At 41.8% G+C, this 6,639-nt stretch overlaps 1 long non-coding RNA gene across 1 annotated transcript in view; it reads left to right on the top strand.

The window, feature by feature from the left end:
* Positions 1-4,814, top strand: part of LOC102368496 — a 12,305-nt gene extending 7,491 nt beyond the window's left edge. Inside the window, exon 3 of the long non-coding RNA XR_323111.2 lies at positions 4,775-4,814. This is a non-coding gene — a long non-coding RNA (uncharacterized LOC102368496). The remainder of the gene's footprint in view (positions 1-4,774) is intronic.
* The last annotated feature ends 1,825 nt before the right edge of the window (positions 4,815-6,639 follow it).

Here is a 6,639-nt window from a genome sequence, read left to right as displayed (position 1 = left end):
GCTGAACCCAGCCCTGTTCCCTGCCTATGCAGGGGGTCGGACTCGATGATCTATTGAGGTCCCTTCCGACCCTAACATCTATGAACATCTGCAGATGCTTCTTCAGCCTGACAAAGGGAATTTACACCCAAAAGCCAGCAAAGAAGAATTTTTCCAACTATTTGAGTTGGTCTAATTAGAAGATATCAGATTTACCCAAACAATCTTGTCTGCCTATGTCCTTAGACCAACACAGCTACAACCTATACCCCTCTAGCATAACATCTGGCACTTTTGGACTTGCAGCATTGTTTTTCACTGGACCATGGGGGGATGCCTGCTGGCCCCTCCTGATCACTGCCCAGCCAGGTCCTGCCACCCTTGGGGCCCCTCTGCTGCCTGACCGGGCTGGGCCCATGGTAGCAGGATCCAGCGCGGCATGCAGGGACCACATACTGGGCCCAGCTAGGCCCTCCAGGGTGGAGTTGGGGCCCTGGGGGGAGGTGGGGGGGGGGATTATGTGCTTTGTTTTTGGGGAGGGCTGCACCCTGTGGGGGCCAGGGGACCCACCCCTCCTGAGCAGCCCCCCCACAAGGTCCCCCACACCCACAGTCACCCTAGCAATCACCCCACACTTACCTACACACCAACCCACATCCCACCACACACCCACCTGCCTTCCCCCACACCCCTTCTTACCCCCTTCCTGCAAAGAAGCCCACCTCTCCACCAATCACGCACCCATCATGTGTACTTTGGTTTTCTTTGCACATCAACACATGGGTATTTAGAATTTATTTTATCATGATGATAGAGACACTGGTAGGCTTCCACATTGCTTTAACATTTTAAATATACCAATAAAGCATTGCGCGCGCTCTCTCCCTCTCTCTCTCTTTCGATATATATGTGTGTGTGGAGTGGTCTTTTGTTTTAATTGTGGAAGAACATGGTTTTTGTGGGGTATTTTTAAAAATGGATTTTGGGATGCTGCTGCAGCAGTTCAGCTGGCATAAGGGGTAGTGTCCCGAGGTACCAAGTGGCTGGGCTCCTGAGAGCGAGTAGCCCTGAGCTGCTTGCCAGGGCAGCTCTTTATATGAATGGGGCCTGGACAGGGCAGCTTTTTATACTGCTGGGGATGGCACAGGTGCTGGCCCCAGGCTCTAACTCCCCCTGGTTGCGGGAGGAGCCAGGCAGGGTCATTTTGCCCCAAGTGGCACAATTTGCTCCACAACAAAGTGCATGTCTGAGCATGTGCTCTGAGGCAAAAAGCCCTGACTCAAATTTGCACTGCTTCTGTTTGAGCTTCTGCAAGTGCATGTGCTTGCATGTGTGGATGCACCCATACTCCTCTGGGCCAGCTGCCAGTGGACTGTGGTTGCAGGGTTGGCCTTTGTGTGGCACTACTGCCATTTGTGTCCCTTGCCTGGCCATCTGGGCAGCTATCATTCAGAAGATGTTCCGGGTGTGGTGGCCTGCTTTGAACTGTCAAAGCATGTCCTCCTGGCCCCATTTGTCCAGCAGGTCAGCCATAGCCAGATGGGTCCAAGGTGCCAGCTCTGAGCAAGCAGGGTCCTGCCACTGGTCTCCCTAGCAGGAATTCTGGTGTTCCCTATTGGAAAACTGAAAAATCCCTGATTTTAAAAAATCCCAAAGTCTCTCACTCTCTAAAATACCCCCAAATCCATGTCCCCCCCCGACCCCTTACTCACTGCCACTGGAGCTTTGGTGCTGAAACACTAGGCCATTGACAGGACCTAGGTGGCCGCGTGTTTCATCACCAGGGCAAGAGGCAACCATAGAGACGCTCTGGCAGCCAGAGTGTCTCTATGGAGGACCCAGCCTCTGGTTGCCTCAGAGCATGGTCAGGGACTTTGCTTTTTTTAGACCCCTGGATATCTAACTTATCTCCCTGCGCTGCAAACTTACAGTGCAGGGAACATTTTTGTTTCCCACACATGCCTGTTGCCCTACCTCAAAGGGATTTGAGGCAGAGCAAGAGGCACATGCACACATAGTGGTTAAGGCCACTCAATAGTAATACATTCCTGACTGAAGAGAAAACTACGTTGAATGGAATTTAGAGGGTTAATGTTGTAGGTTGACTATCTTTGTCACCTTTGGATTTCTTCTAATACTATATTCTTTTTGATAATTTCACGTGTCTATCTCTTTTCTTTGTCTGCTCCTGCCTGCCCCACAACATGACAATTGTAGCTTTTGGAACAGAACCTAGTTGCTGGAAAGGAGCCAGCAGCAGAAGTACAAAATGTTCTTTTTGCAGTTAATTTTAAAAACTTGTGTTTTTCAAGTTATTTTGCTCCAAAACTAGGTATCTTTATTTGCAAACACAGTCCAAATTTCCATATATTATGGAAAAGTCAAAATGCAGGGGGAAAACAAATCAAACAAAAAAATGCAAAATTTAAAATGTTAGGAATTCCTGTGATTATTTTTTTGTTGTTGTTGTTTTTCCTTGTGCAAACTAGGAATGGTTTTTGTGAAATCTATACATTTAAGAGCCAGAATAATAATGGGAAAGTATTGCCTTTTCTTAAGTAGCCCCTCATTTTTGTTATCCCACCCACACCTATTTCTGTCTGTCTTTGCCTTAGCACTAATTGGCTTAATCCATTATCTACTTTCTACACAAGCATAACTTCTAATTTTAACCTCCAGTTTTACTTAACCATTTCTTAATTATTCATTGCTACATCTATCTTTAATGTTCTCTTGTCTGCTTAATATACCACAGTTCATTATCAAGCTTCTAATATATTTTTGAGGCTTTGATATATTTTTCTTGAATGTGAAAATCATAATTAAGCTGTTAAGCAAACTTAAAAATGCTAATTTGATAGCCTGCTCATAAAAGGAAATACAATATGTATATTGGTTCTTATCGACAACTGGGGGAGTTCATGGTTGACTGCCTGGCAAAATATAGTCCTTTTCCAGATAAGTAGAAAGAAAAATTACTGAAGTTACCTTAATATTTACACACCTTCATATAGCTTTGATATTATTTCTAGTAATACCAATCATTTTTGTTTGCTTGTTTGTTTTCTCCTTCATGGCCCCTCTTGGGCACTCTATAATCTGTTTGGAAAAAAACTGACTTCATGCTGGAAGTCAAACTTTTCATACAAGATGCTGTCCAGTAGTATTGTCTTAACTTGAAAAAATAAATTATATTTTTCAGCTTTTATAAATGAAATGGAAAATACAGATTACAGGCTTAAATTTAATGTTGAATACTGTGCTTAAAATATGAAAGCATAAAGTAATTTACCAGACATGTAGAGCTGGCTGAAATGAACTGAATCTCCTACTCTGGAAATGCTATGAATAAGAATGCCAAGTATGGAATGATCTAGAGATCTATGACATAAGTCTTTGTTTTTTCTGGTTTGCTTTGCTTTGCTTTGGCTTTTTTTTTTAAGTTTAGAGTGTTACTACAGTTGTTTGATGTATTTGAGAAACAGCAAAACTTTAGAATACTCAACTTTTAATGGAGTTCTAAAAAGAAACTATTGGATGTTTGCACAAAGTATCATATTTACTTGATTCCAAGACAAATCTCCCTCTCTGCTGCCACTCCAGCAAGATGGCAGGGGGTGCAGTCACTGGACAGGCAAGGGGGGTGGGGACCAGCCTGCTTGCTCCCCATTCCGGTAGCAGCTCCTTCTGTTTTCCTAATTGCCCTCCAATAATTAGATTCTAGGCATGGAAATCATAACATTTGTTATTTTCCATGTCTAAAATCTAATTAAATCTTTAAATTCATATATTAAGTGATCCATAGCCTTGAATTTATATAGGGAAGAGAGACCATTAACATGCACAGTTGTTGATACTATATTCACCATATTTACTTGACTACAAGATGACCCTGAATACATAATTTATATGCAGTTGAAGCTCAGGGCAACCTTGTTTGGCTCTACCACATGGACTGTGGGGCTAAACTAATGATGTGACAGGTTGAGGGAAGCGGGGTGACAGGGATTCTGGGTGAACTGTTTTGGGCCCTGTTTGGTGATGTTTGCCAGACATTTAAGGCTGCTGAAGAAATGGGAATAGTTGGAAATGGGAAGCAAAGGTACAGCTCAGCTGTGAGAGTGAAGAAGGAGGTGAAATGTAGTAACTCGCCATGACTTGAAAAAGAGCACTGAGGGGGCTTGCATGCAATAGGTATTACCATATCTTGTTCAAATGGGTTGCACAAATATATGCTTGTGGTAGATTACCATGTGGGCTGGGTGTTTTGTTTTTTGAGCATGACTAAAAAAACAAAGTTTTGGCTGCATTTAATCAACATCATAGTTGGCTTCCATTGAGCACATGCTGCTTTTAGCAACAGTTTAATGATGATGTATGTAATGAAGTTTCCTTGTATGTAAATACAAGACAAGGAGCTCTTTTTTTTTTTCCCCCCCATGTTAATTGGGGGGTAAAAGCCTAATCTTGTATTTGAGTAAATATGGTAGTACTTCCAAACAGGAGGCAAGTACTCATTCACTAATGATTTGGATTGTCATTTGCATACTCGTGTGCACAGAGGCTCACTTCTGGCATTGGATGAAATTAAAATGTATTTATTTTAATTTATTCCCCACAAAGGGAAACATTTTTTTTACTTATTAGAATGTTAGGTTATTGAGGCTTCTATTTAAGCAATTGAAAATATTGATATTGTATAAAATGGCAAAAGCCCTTTGAAAAGTGGATAAAATTGTTTTTCATTATAGTTCATATTAAATACACTATTTTCTATATTTGCTCTGTATGATAGGTCAATTGAACTGCACCATGCTGTCATGAGTCTTGAATCCTGTTGCTGAACCAGCAGACTTCCTATCCCTCCTGGAGTGTAGCATCCTTTAGGCTTTCCTAATGACTTTAACGTTGTGAGGGAAGATGCAGTTTTAGCCACAAAGACCTGTTACGCTTCCCCCTCCAACTCTTCAATCAAGTATCAATTAAAATGCCTTTGTTTGTTTTTAAAGTGATGATATGAAAGGGCTATGATAGCTAATATAATTCAAAATTTGTTTTCAACAGCATCGACATACGTTTTAATAATATTAATACATGATTATATAATATTTCTTTTTCAAATTATTTTTTTAATAAAACAAATGACAGACTTCAGAATCTTATTGATCAAATAAAGATGCTGATTAGTCAAGGAAGACTGAGAAACAAATCTGCAAATCAGTGTGCTTGTCGTCTTATTTTACAAAATTAAGAAATAAATGTACAATATTCATTATGAGGATATGGAGCTCAGAATCCTCAAAGAAGTGTACTGCTTGTTCCCCTCTTTAGGTATGCACAATTTTTTGCAGTCCCTCTCAATTGAACTTGGTTATTAATGGCTAATTTATTTTTTAATACAAAGTTTCTTTAGTAATTTGTGTAAAAGGAGGATTTGCAGTATAAGAACTCAGTGATTGCACTGAAAGGAACTTCAGGATCATCGTCCCTACTTAAGTATTGCACCTTTTATGAAAGGAAAAAAAAAATGTTTTTTAATGCAATTTTTCCATAGCTACATAGTGAGTGTATTGGACAGACCTCCATTAAGCAAACTGATGCAATGTTTTATTGTCATGTTAATTAAGATAAACCTATAATTTCTGCACCATCAGTATATTTATTCCAAACTTACAGACTATAGCTCTTGCTGTAGCAGGTAGTACACAACACCAGCACTTTTGTTTGCAACCTGTATACTCTTGTGTTGTGGGGTTTCACAAAGGTCTCCTATAGCACCTTGGAGCAGCCTCCCTGCATGTGTAATTACTAGAGCTGTGTGAAATGGCACCATTCCATTTTGACAGAACGGCATTTCGTTTTGATTTGAAACTGCTGTTCTGTTTTGCCCATGGGCTATAATGGAGAAGCTGGAAACTTTGTAATTTCTGGCCTGATTTGGATGAATCTTGCAGGAATGGTAGCCCCTTCTAAGGGCATGAAGCTTGCCAAGTTTCAAGGGGATGAGTGGAAGGATTTTAGGGAAACTGCACTTCAAATTCTTGAAAGCAAAAAAACTCATGTCACGTACATGTGTTAAGCCACGGTTGGGTCAAAACTGCAGGCATGGTAGCTCCTGTTGAGGCAACGATGCCTGCCAAGTTTCAAGGAGATAGGTGCAGGGGTTTGGGGGAAACTGCACCTCAAGCTGCTGACAAACAAACCTGGTGACAAGCCTGCCAGCTGTCAAGGAGATGGGTGCAAGGGGAGTCTGGGTTCTGGGGCCCTGCACCTCTAGCTGCTGACAGGCAAAACTTGTGACATAGGTGGGTGACTGTGTTTGTTAAGGTGCGCTCTTATTCACCTGACACCAAGGCAGAAAGCCGGGCAGTTCAAACAATGCTGCCTTCTATGCAGTTTTTCCAGAGCAATGGGGTTAGAAGGGACCTCAGGGAAGGATTGGCCAGCTACACAATCCATAATGAGAGCACGTGTTTGTTAAGGTGCGCTCTTATTCACCTGACACCAAGGCAGAAAGCCGGGCAGTTCAAACAATGCTGCCTTCTATGCAGTTTTTCCAGAGCAATGGGGTTAGAAGGGACCTCAGGGAAGGATTGGCCAGCTACACAATCCATAATGAGAGCACTTTTTTTTTTTTTTTTTTTTTTCTCCTTCCCCCTC

Source organism: Alligator sinensis, unplaced genomic scaffold (genome assembly GCF_000455745.1).
Source record: "Alligator sinensis unplaced genomic scaffold, ASM45574v1 scaffold755_2, whole genome shotgun sequence".
Taxonomy (NCBI): Eukaryota; Metazoa; Chordata; order Crocodylia; family Alligatoridae; genus Alligator; species Alligator sinensis.
The sequence above is the reverse complement of the archived record's forward strand: the minus strand, read 5'-3'. Positions and strand labels throughout refer to the sequence as shown.